The sequence below is a fragment of the Hypanus sabinus genome, unplaced genomic scaffold, assembly GCF_030144855.1.
Source record: "Hypanus sabinus isolate sHypSab1 unplaced genomic scaffold, sHypSab1.hap1 scaffold_233, whole genome shotgun sequence".
NCBI classification, from domain to species: domain Eukaryota; kingdom Metazoa; phylum Chordata; class Chondrichthyes; order Myliobatiformes; family Dasyatidae; genus Hypanus; species Hypanus sabinus.
This window is the reverse complement of record NW_026780444.1, coordinates 86,050-98,701: the sequence shown is the minus strand read 5'-3', so window position 1 is coordinate 98,701 and position 12,652 is coordinate 86,050. Positions and strand designations below refer to the sequence as shown.

Genomic DNA, 12,652 nt, shown 5'->3' with positions numbered 1-12,652 from the left:
AAAGGGAGGGGGAAGATACCTGAATAAAAAGTTTCGGGAGGAGAACGAGGCGAGCTTGGATGTCACAGATGAAGTCAAGTGATGGACAGGTCAGGAGCTGGTGAAGAAAGAATAGGAACATTGTCAATAGAAAAAAGGGAAAGAGGAGACCCGGGGGGAAGTAATAAGCTGGTGAGCAGAAAGGGAGGAGGGATGAATGAGCAAGGCAATTGTTGAGAGAGTGATCCCTCTTGAAACAAGAGGCTGGGAGGGCGAGAAAGGTTAAGGTATGTTTAGTTGTAAGATCTCTTCGGAGATGTTGGAAGTTGCACAGTCTGAAGGTGTGGTAGGTAAGGACAAGCGGAACTCTATCACTATTACGGTGGTAAAAGATGTGGTGAGGACGAACTACGGGGAATGGAGGAGACATGAGTGAGAACTACACCAATAGCGGAGGGAGGACAGCCACATCCTGGCAACAGAAGCGGCGGAAGCAAAGAAACTGGGAAGAGGAAAGAACACTTTACGGGTGTTTAGTTGGGAAGAGGTCCGGTCGAGATTACCAAAGTTATCTATAGGTTTATAAAATAAGTTGGTTGGAAATCTATCTCCAGAGATGGAGACAGAGAGCGATCAGGAAAGGGAAAGGAATATGAGCTGGTGAAGAGATGGATTAAATTATATTCAATAACGCTTACAATAAATACAATGTACATTTGAATTCTCTCTCTACCCACTGCACCTCATTCAGTCACCATTAAAACACACTCTGCATTTTTGTTTCGCCGAGAGAAGTGAGTGATCTCGTTTTCCACAATGGGCTCCAGTTGACCTGCTGATCCCACTCACTGTTTTACCACCATTACCCCGAAACCACTCGACAAGAGAGACAGAACCTAGAACAGTACAACACAGGAACAGGCCCTTCGACCCCAATGCTGTACCGAACCATTTAAGTTCGTCATCAAATGTCCAAATGACTGCCTGCACAATGCCAATCGTTTCACTTACCTCACATTCACGAGTCAATCTAAACACCCCTTACAAATCCTCAATATATCTGCCTCTACCACCAGCGCAGGAAGCACATTCCAGCCACACCACTCTCTGTGTAAAAAAAATACTTGCCTCTCATACCTCCTATGAACCAATCCTACATTTTAAATGTATACCATCCGGTATCAGAGATTTCAACCCTGGGATAAAGATATTGTCTATCTACACTACCTATGCCTCTCATAATCTTATAGAAATCTGTTAAGACTCACCACAGCCTGCAACACTCTAGAGAAACAACCCAGGTTTTATATAGGAATATTTCCTGGGAAATGGACCTGAGAATTACTCTCAGTTTAAATTTATTCCTCTGTAGCACAGTGCTTGTCCAACCTCTCATTATAGCTCATGCCCTACAACCTATATCCACCCGCCGGACTGGAAAACTGCTTTATTGCAGAAGGAGAAACATCCAGCCCCATCTGTAGAAGCTCAATCCTGGGCCAACGCCAAACCCTAACACTGCCAGTTTCATACCATCTCACATTACAGCCCGAGCACCAACTCTCCCAGGACACTTTCCTGTCGGTAATATACTGCAGTGTCTTGGCTATCCCCCGTTCTGATATTAACGCACCCTCCAGCTCAAAACAGAATGGGAACCTGATGATGCTTTAACTGGGTGGGGAACCCGGGCTATGGTCACCAGCGGGTGTGAATATGCAGTATCTTAACTTGTCTCCAGCAGGGAAATTGGGTACATTTGTTCACTAAGTTATTGCTGAGCGGCATCTGGAGCAGCGCAATTCGGCGCCACGTTTCTCGTAGAAAAGATAATAACAAAATGCTTTTAATATAAAATTGGAAATAAATCACTGGAAACAATGCAGGTTTTTGTTTTCTTTTTGATGCACAAATATTGACTGACTGAAAGATGTTTGTGCTATTCTGAACAGATTTACATAAATGCAATCCCTACTTCCATCCATTAGTCAGCTCTTCATTCCAACACAGACATCATATACTCCATACAGTGAATGCTCAAGGCTTCCTCGCATCCACACCGGCTCCTAAGGCCACTGAAGGACGGTGACCAGAGAGCGATAAAAATCTCTGTAGCTCTGGTGGGCTGTTACCCTGGTGATGGAGGAAGTGGCTCAGCAGAACTAACTCAAAATAGGAACTAACAGACTCAACCTCACATGCTCTGAGTTTCATTATGAGGAAGATGAATACCAAACACTCAGCCATTTTGTAACGGAGAAGCTAAAATTCCAGTGGCTGTTTCAACCCTGCCTCGAGGTGTATTCAGTAAATCTGTTGGTATTTCCATCTCTGCTGATCTTCCAGCAGCGCTGAAACTGTTCCGAAATCAAAATACATTCTTGGATGCGTTCTGTCTGCTCCAAATGTCAACTATGGGATATTTAAAATGGTCCTTACGCAATGCATTGTGGTGATAACCATGAAGTTTCCTTCTTTGTACAAAAATGTGTCTAAAAATGTCATCAAATTCCTGTGTGTGGATTAATCCCAGACATTGAAACAGGTGCAATTCAGATCCCGCTACTGGACAGAGTGACGGCAGGGAAGGTCCCCAGATACAATTGAATAGATTGAGATTGCGACCGTAGATCCGAGACTCACCTACAGTTGAAAACATATTGTCCCCATCCACTCTATGCAGACCTCAGGATTTCATTGATAATTCTGTTCCCAGAGTCGCCACCCCTCCATTCAGAAGAGTCCCAGACACACCAAATGCTCCTCATATATAAAACCTTTTCCATTCCAGAATCATTCTTGTGAACTTTGTAAACAATAACTGTAATGAGCAAATTTCTACAAGTACAGACAATTTGGTGGCAGGATAATTTATTGAGAAAACGTTTGGTTCCTTTACTGTCAATTAACTGTCAAACAAAATCTCCTGAAGATCAGCGTGCTCATCTAGACAAGGAACGAAAGGTTTAGACGGGGCAGAGTGTGTTAAGTGTGTCCAGGACGGATTCCTATCACAGTATGTTGACAGGCCGACGAGGGCGAATGTTGGATCTAGTATTAGGTAACGAACGTGGTCAGGTCACAGATTTCACAGTGGGTGAGCATATCGGTTCAGTAATCACCGTTCTCTGGCTATTACCATTATCCTGGAAAAGAATAGAATCGGAGAGGACAAGTTTTTTTTTAATTGGGGAAGGACAAACTGTGAGGCTATAAGGCTAGAACTTGCGGGTGTGAATTGGGATGATGTATTCTGGCAGGGAAATGTACTATGGACATGTGATCATTGTTTAGGGATCTCTTGCCGGATGTTAGGGATAAATTTGGCTCGGTAAGGAAGATAAAGAACGATAGGGTGAAGGAACCATGTGTGACATGTGAGGTGGAAAATCTAGTCAGGTGGAAGAAGGCAGCATATCAGAGCTTTAGGAAGCAAGGAACAGACGGGTATATTGAGGAAGATGTTTTTATTAACTACCTGGATGAGGGTGTAGAAGGGTGGGTTTACACGTTTTCGGACGACACAAAGGTTGGTAGAGTTGTGGATAGTGTGGAGGACTGTCTAAATTTGAAGAGAGACATTGGTAGGATGCCGAAGTGGGCTGAGAAGTAGCAGATGGAGTTCAACCCGGAGAAGTGTGAGCTGGTACACTTTGGAATGACAAACTCTAAAGCAGTGTATAAAGTAAATGGCAGGATACTTGGTAGTATGGAGGAGCAAAGGGATCTGGTGGTACATGTCCACACATCCCTGATATTTTCCTCACAGGTACATAGCGTAGTTAAGAAAGCTTATGGGGTGCTAGCCTTCATAATTCGAGGGATAGTGTTTAAGAGTCGGAAGGTAATGAGGCAGCACTATAAATCTCTGGCTAGGCAGCACTTGTGTCCAGTTCTGGTCTCCTCACTATAGGAAGGATATGGAAGCATTGGAATGGGTACAGAGGAGATTTAGCAGGATGCTACTTGGTTTAGAGAGTATGCATTATGATTAGAGATTAAGGGAGCTAGGGCTTTACTCTTTGTAGAGAAGGAAGATGAGAGGTGACATGATAGAGGTATACAAGATATTAGGAGGAACAGATAGAGTGGACAGCCAGCGTCTCTTCCCTAGTGGACTACTGTTCAGACAAGAGGGCATGGCTTCAAAGTAAGGAGTGGGAAGTAAGTTCAAGGGGGATGTAGGAGGAAGTTTTCTCACCCAGAGAGTGGTTGGTGCGTAGAATGCACTGTCTGAGTCAGTGGTGGAGGCAGATACACTAGTGAAATTTAAGAGAATACTGGGCAGGTATAAGGAGGCATTTATGGTGGAAGATTTATGGGAGGCAGGGCTTAAGGGTCTGCACAACATTGAAGGCCGAAGGGCCAGTACTGCACTGTACTAGTTTATGTTCTATGTTCGATAACTGATATAGTGAATCCCAATGGTCTGTCTAAGTGACAAAAGAAACTGACATGGAATACAGATCCACAATTCTTTGAAAATGACTCCACCGTTAGCTGCTTTCAGAAGCTACAAATGCAAGGCACAGTCAGAAGATAAGGAACCGAAAATAAACAAAAGGCGAAGTAACAAACTTCACATCATGTGTTGTGAGTTTCAATATCACAAAGATTACCACAGCAGAAAATTTGTAACCGTGAAACAAGTATTGTAATGTCTGATTTACCTTGCTTTGTGTTTATTCCATTAAAACGCTGGTAGTTCTAGCTAACAACAATCGAGTCCGGGATGATCCATTGCTATGAGAGGTGCAAAACTGTACTTCACAATTAAAGGAAAGATTGGAAGAAATATTACTGATATATATCATTTAGCTGGTGCTAATAGGTGGTGGGATATTATTGAGGTGGTGGGATACAGACTGGACAGAGGTTGAACAAGATGACTGATATATATCATTGTGGTGGTGGGATACAGGCTGGACAGAGATTGAACAAAATCGGCATGCAATAAACTGAATGAAACAGGTGGGAGAAGGGATCAAGCTCAATCACAAGTGGTCCTCCAACAATACACAGTCAATAAATTTACAACACCTACTATTGCATGGAAAAGATTCTAAAATGACAGAGATGGAACTAACAAAAGGAAATTTGGCATTTAACTATTGTCGTTCACTAAACTTCATCAACCTACCATAGAAAGTATCCCAAGAGGGTACTTTACGCGTTCGTACTGCTACTGTTTTACTCATGACTGCCAGGAACTGCAGAGAGCTGTCGACATCGCGAAAACCAGACTGCCCACCATGAGGTGTGTATGAACTTCCTGTTGTATCAGTAAAGCAGGCAGAATAACCTCACAGTCTTGGACATTCTCGCTTTCCACCTGGGACGAAGATTAAGCACTCACTGGAAAACACAAATCACCTTACTCAAGAACGGCTTTCATTCTGCTGCCTTAAGCATACTGAATGGACCCCAGCAGGATAAGATGCACTTTAACCTCACAATGTAACTTGCTGTGACCTTGCACCGTATGCCAAAGTGCACTTTGGTTTCTCTGAAACGATGATGCTTTGTTACACTCTGTAGCTCCACTTACCCTATATAATCTCAATGTTCTGTTGTGCTCTATTGATCAGTATGGATGGTATGCAAAACAATATTTTAATTGCGCCTCGGTACAAGATAAAAATAAACAGATTTCCCATTTTAATTATGTGGAGATCATGGACAGGTTGGGCCAAAATTTCGAAATTAAAAAAAAAAATTACTAAGGCGCAAAGAGACTTGGGTGTGCTTGAGCAGTTTTCCCAACAGGTTATTATACAGGCGGTGCCAGTGATGAAGAAGGTAAACGTGATGTTTGCATTTACTTCAAGAGGACTATAATAAAAAAAGGAGGTACTGTTGAGAATTTATAGAGTCCTGATGAGGCGACACTGAGAGTACTGTGCGCAGGTTCGGGCCGCTAACATGAGAAAGGATGTTTGGAATGAAGAGGGTTAAAAGGTGGTTCAGGAAAATGATTCCAGATTTGATTCCAAAGAGCGTGTTCCGGTGATGTACTATTCTATGTTCTAAGTTATGTCCTATCTCCATTCGACCATACAATAGAAGAGCAGAATTAGGCCGTTTGGCCCATCGAGTCTGCTCCACATTTTCAGCATGGCTGGTCCAGTTTTCCTGACATTCCCAATCTCCTGCCATCTCATCAAATCCTTTCATGCCCTCACCATTCAAGAGCCAATAAACCACTGTCTTAAATATATATAAAAATATGACCTGCATAGCTGCTTGCGGCAAAAAAAAAACTTCCACAGATTCAACATTCTCTGGTAAAATAAATCCCTGCTCGCCATGTTCTAATAGGGGGCCCTGTATTCTGAAGTAGGGTTATCTGCTCGTATAGTATCCCACCAGAGGAAACATTATCTCCACATCAACACTATCAAGGCTATTCAACATTCCATATATTTCAATAAAGTTACCACTGTTTCTTCTGGATTCCAGAGACTACTGGCTCAGAGCCATCTAACGCGGTTCACATGACAAGCCATTCAATCGTGGAATCGCTTTTGCGAACACCCTTTGAACCCGTTGCAGTTTCACCACATTCCTTTCGAAATTAAGAGGCCCAGACCTGCTCAGAATACTCCAAGTGCTGCCTCAGCAGTGCTTTATACAGATTCAACATTACATCGTTGCTTTATATTCTCGTCCTGTTGAGATGAATGCTGACATCGCATTTCCCTTCCTCACCACAGACTCAACCTGTAAATTAAGCTTCAGGGAATCCTGCACAACGACCCCTAAATCCCTTTGCACCTCAGTTTTCTTTTGTACTTAGAAAATAACTAATCATTCGTCTGCCAAAGTGCATGACCATACATTTCTCGACACATTATTGCATTTCCTTGCCCAATTTCCTAACTGTGCAAGTCCTTCTGTAGATTTTCTAATTCCTGAAAACCGCATGCCCCTCTACCTATCTTCGTTCTGTCTGCAAACTTTGCAACAAAGCCATGAATTCCATCGTCCAAATCATTAGCATATGACGTATAAGAATCGGTCCCAACACAGACTCCTGTGGAAAATCACTGTCACTGGGACCAATCCAGAAAAGCTTCATTTTATTCCGACGCTTTGCCCTTTGCAATCAACCACTGCTATATCAATGTTAGTATCTTTCTTGTAATACCATGATCTCATAGCTTGTTAAGCAACCTTACGTGCTGAAGCGTAACAAAGACCTGAAAATGCAAATACACAGCATCAACCGATTCCCCTTTGTCTATCCTGCTTGTTATTTCTTCAAAGAACTCGATCAGTTTTGTCAGACAAGACTATGGCCTATTTTATGACTGGTCTCCAAGTACCCTGAGACCACATTCTGTCGTACCCGTCATGAAGTCCAGGTGACATACCTAATGTCAGACCTTTCATTTTACCAAGAAACCTCTCTGGTCTGGTAACTTCACACACTTGATGCCCCCTGAACTTCCAATATACTGCTAGTGACTTCCTCAATGAAGATCAGTGCAAAATGCTTCTTCAGTTTGTCCGCCTTTCCTTGTCCCATTTACTATATCCCCAGTTTGCAGCGTTCTGATATCCCGTCGTGCCTCTCTTTTACAACTTATGTATCTGAAGAAACGTTTAGGAACCTCTTTAATGTTATTGGCTCATTTACTTTGGTATACTACCTCTGCTTTTTTAACAACTTTTGTTGCCTTTTGTTTGTTTTTACAACGTCAACAATCCTCCAACTTCCCACAAGTTGCTGCTCTGCTGCCATCCCTGCGAGTGATTCTGGCCAATTCCCCTCTCCTGCCTCGGTAATTCCCTGTACACCACTGCAATGCTGGTACTTCTGTAATATCAATGCGTCTGTCTTTATCTTCTCCTTCTGCAGTTTCTATTTGAGTCCCACTAGCTGCCTGTAGGGGACAGTGAGAGGGACTTCCCAAACACGGATTGAACACTAAACCCCGGGTTTACTGCTGCAAACACGGAACAGCCCATTAACTCACAGCCTCTCACTGTGAGGGAAGGAGTGGCAAATTATTCCCTTCTTTGCTTCCAAAGGAACTCCAGAACCAAACATCTGAGCACAGAACATTAATACTAACGCATCACCTCATACTCATGGGCAGCTTGAACGACGGGTCCATTATACATGTATCAAAACCTGTGTGATATCCCAGGACCCATCCTCACAGGGTCCCAACCTACCCCAAGATGATCACACAACTTTCCCCTGTCTCACACAGTAATCAGAATTCCCTGCAACCTGTGACCCGTCTGCTTCATCGCTGAAGGAGGAATGTCCAGTTCCAGATGTAGAAGCAACAAGATCGGGCGAACACCAAACATTGGCAATTCCATGTTCCTGGACTCCTCATCCCAGGATGATAACGAATGGCCCAGCCCTTCCAGGGCTTTTCTGCCGTGCAGTGCCTCAGCTATTCCCAGTTCAAAAAAAAAAATAACACTCCTACACCAACCCATGACAGAATTGTAACCTGAGGAACCCATTGTCTGGACGGGGGTCGAGTTGACTTTCGTTCCGTGATTTACAAAATGGCCCCGGATACATTTCATCATGTCTCTGGGCATATTATTGATTATTATATTGTTGAGTGAAATTTACACCAAATCAGCTGGCCGCCACTTTTCCTCTAGTGGAACAGGAACAATATATTTCAATATTAAATCGTAAATATAGGCCTGGAAACAGAGTATAGAGATTTATCTCTTTTTTTTTGATTCACAAATAGTGACCGATTACAAGATGTTTGTGACATTCTAAAAAAGATTTGCATAAATACAATCCCAACATTCATTAGTCATCTGTTCATTCCAGCACAGACATTATATATTCCGTACAGTAAATGCTCAAATCATCCTCGGATCCACACTGGATCCTGTGGCCACTGAGTTTCTGCTAAAGGGCTGTGTAGAGTGATAAAGATCTTCAACACTCCTTGAAGCTGTGCTGGGCTGTTTCCCTGGTGACTGAGGAAGAGGCCCACCAGATCTAAACAAAAAAAGGAAGTTACATTCTCAACATCACATGCTCTGAGTTCCCTTATGACCACAATGAACACTGAACACTCTGACATTCTGTAACGGTTAAACTAAAATGCCAGTTGCTGTTTTAACCCCTTCGAGGTGCAATAAATCTGCTGGCAGTTCCAGTTCTGCAGATCTTCAGCAGTGCAGAAGCTGTTCCATTGTAGGCACCGGATATCGATCCAGGTGAAGTTTGGACCCGATGTGGGGCCGGGTGATGAAGGTAAAGTTCCCGGGATAAACCCCAATGGATGAGTGCAGTCTCGGTATCACCACCCCATCACACTCCCCGGACCAGGGCAAGAGGGGCTGAGCGGCGGCTCATCTCAGTCGGTATGTTGTGAAGGTCCCACAATACAGACCGACCCCGGCAGGTTCTGTCCAGCAAGCGCAGAGAGGCCGCCAGATCGGGGAAGTTAACTGGGTGCATTACCTTACATCAGACGTCCACACTCGGGACGGGCCTCGGTACTCACCGATGAGAACTTGTTTTCACGCACGGACAGTGAACCCTCCCCCGGATTCCCGACTCTGGGGGTGATGGTCGTCTCCTAATCCGGACCCTACAGACGATCCGCCGCCGCCGCCGACCCGCTTCAACACAGAACTGAAGGAAAGTCCGGACTGTAATTTATGTCATCAGACCTGGGGGCGGAGCCTCGGAAACAAGGCAGATCTGCGGTAAAATGGGAGCGGGGAAAGGTTCACGTGACTTACACATACATGTAGGTCCATGAAATTTTGCAAATATTTGCAATTTCCGCCGTCAGCTGAGAATATATAAACAAAACTTTCTTAAGAATTTGCGAATATATCACAGATCTTGTAGCTATGTTTAGACTGTGACGAGATCTGAAGGACTATTCTAAAGTGGACTGTTCCTTTAAACGAGTGAGAGAGAGGGACCGAACAGCTTGTTTGATAATTCAGCAGCAGGGAGACAGAATGTCTGTGAGTTGCCTTGGAAACTGAAAGGCGGAGCAATGTGATGGACAGCTCGCGTTCAGCACTTGGAGATATATACAAGGTCAGTTCACATTTTAATCAGACACACACCAGAGACACACAAGACACATCACAGGAGACACACGACTCCAGAGGCAAGGAGGACACTGGTGAGCTTTGTGTGCCCACGACAAGGGTGGGGTTTTTGCTCACAGTGTGACAAAGGAGTGGCCGGTGGGGAGATATCGGTGTGTTTAACCCTGGCCTGGGTGGATTGCGTTACCGTGGAAACGGTCCCCTTTCTGTGGCCACAAGTTGGTGACTTTAAATAAGTTTTGGAAGCAAGTAGGACGACGTGAAGGATCAGTATCGGCAGTGAAAGACAAACCAACACTCGAACTCTCTCTCTCCAACTCTACTCAAACCAAATTCCAGAACTGAACTGATTACTTACCATCCCACCGTGAGACTGTATCACCCAATCACCTGAGCTGGGGAAGCTTATTTACTCACCTGTATATATGCATATACTTTGCTAACCTGTTCACCTTATCTTGTTTTATATTACTTTATTCACGTAGTTACTGATAAAATAGAGTTTATAACGGAAGACTCAGAATCCAGGTGTGTCCATTTCTGCTGATTGTTTAACCCGTTACGCGGTATGTAACAACTCCATCCCTCCCTGTCAGATTGATCCGCTGCTCCACCCCATCTCGCGATCTGCTTCTCTAACCCGCCTTCGCGACGACCCTCCCTTCCTCTCCCGCCTACCCTCTTCTGCATGACGCCCTCCCTTCCCTTCTCCGACCTGACCCTCACTGTCTCTGCGACCCTCCACTGAAATCGACTTTCCTGCCCTCTTTGGCGCCCCTTCTCCTTCCCGATCGGGACCGTGTCCGCCTGCCGGCGAGAGGTGGAGTGCCCCGGGGGGGGGGGGGTGAGGTTGGACGCGGATGGGATACAGCCAGCCCTCTTTCCAGTATGCAGTCCTGTTCCAGGCGGTAAGGGTGCTGAAGGAGCGGGAACATCCCTAGTGTGTATACAGAGGGGCCTCGCTTGCGAAGTGTTTCGGGTCGATAGGTCCTGAGGCCGAAGAAACTGTAGAAAAGATGAGGGAAGGTTGGAGATTTACCTCACTTCGTGATCCACGGGGGAGAGCCTGTCCGGTGGGTGGGAGATCAGAAGTCAGAGCACTCGTGTGTTTGGCCGTGCTGCTGGGCTCGGGGATTCCGTAGCCTGGAGGTCAAAGGAAGGCTGGAGTGAAAGCATGGGAATGCGGGGCTGGGCCGTTAGGGGGAGCTACTGGATGGAGGGATGAGGGGGGGTGGGGTTAGCTCGATTTGTCATTTTAGCTATTTATGGAACAACACAGAACCTAACACTTTTGATAAATACTAAAATTTTTACAGTAAAATTCGTATTTTAGTGTGCTTCACTCTGTACTAGCACCCACCTTTCGTAAACGGGGACACGCACTAATCCTAGAGGCCTGTACCAGTACCAAAGTAATGCCACCATCTAGCTATCTCCCCAGCCTCGTCACCCCAAACCAACCCCATTGCCGCGTTAAGTCCCAGCTTATTCCCCAGAGCCCTGTCAGTCCTTAAACTAATCCTGCTGCCCTGCTCTCTCCCCACACCATCTTGTCAGTTCCCAAACGAATCCCGTTACCCCGATCTCTCCCCACAAACTTATGTCATCCCCGAAATAATCACATTGCCCTTCTCTCTCCCCACACCCGCGTGTCAGTCCCCAAACGAATCCCGTTACCCCGATCTCTCCCCACAAACCTATGTCAGTCCCCGAACTAACAGCACTGCCCACTCCCAACAGCCCGAAGTTTCCAAATTAATGAATTGGCTAAATCGAATAATAATGTTTTAGGCTGGAATCTCAGAGCTGAAACTGGGAACGGAAGCACCCTGGAAAATGCACAACGGAAATGAGAAGTTATTTTAGACAGCACTTGCATAGGGTTCAGGATAGATGAAGGAGCCATGTTTGACAGAGATGTGGATCATCTGGTCAAGGGAAAGAAAGAAGCTGACCAGGTTTAGAAAGCTGGGATCGGACACGGCTGTAGAGTTACAAGGCAGCCAGGGACGAACTGAAGAATGGAATGAGGAGAACTTGAAACCTCTACAGAAGGCCTACAGCAGGATTAAGGAAAACCCCGCGACATTCTAGATGTGTGTGAAGAAGAGGATGACTAGAGTGAGAGTAGGACCGGTCGGGGACAGAGATGAAACATATGGGAGGAGCCGGTGGAGGTGGGACCGGTCTTTCATGAGGACTTCACTTCAATTTTCACCGGTGAGAGAGATCCTGGCGTTTGTGAGGAAGCGTTAAACGGGCTTACGTGCGACAACAGGGCGAGATTAAAATAAACAGAATGCACAGGAACCTTTGGAAAACATTCGGATAGATAAGTCCTCTTGTGCTGTTGCGAGAAACCCCAGATTACTGTGGGAAGCGGATGAAGAGACTCCTGCGCCCTTGGCGATTACCTTTACGTTATCACTGCCGCACTTGTAGTATCAGGGGACCTACTTCAGTGACGGGCAAATTATTGGAGAACATTCTTAGAAATCGAATTTGCGAGGTTTGGGAGAACCTGATTTGGGGGAGTCAAAATGTCTTTGTGAGAGGCAGGTCATAGCTCACTGCCAGGTTCAATTCTGTGAGGATATGACAAAGCACATTG

The 12,652-nt window shown here is 45.1% G+C and overlaps 1 protein-coding gene across 2 annotated transcripts in view; it reads right to left on the bottom strand.

Annotated features, from left to right (window-relative positions):
* The window catches only part of LOC132387902 (NACHT, LRR and PYD domains-containing protein 12-like), a 66,107-nt gene extending 56,507 nt beyond the window's left edge, over positions 1-9,600 (bottom strand). The window contains exons 1-2 of one of the 2 annotated variants that reach the window (XM_059960219.1): positions 9,477-9,585; positions 20-97 (exon numbers count right to left, since the gene is read on the bottom strand). The gene's annotated coding sequence lies outside the window, so the exon portion shown is untranslated. Of the gene's footprint in view, positions 1-19; positions 98-9,476 lie in introns of both variants that reach the window. The other variant, XM_059960220.1, reaches the window with a different exon arrangement.
* Between the last annotated feature and the right edge of the window lie 3,052 nt (positions 9,601-12,652).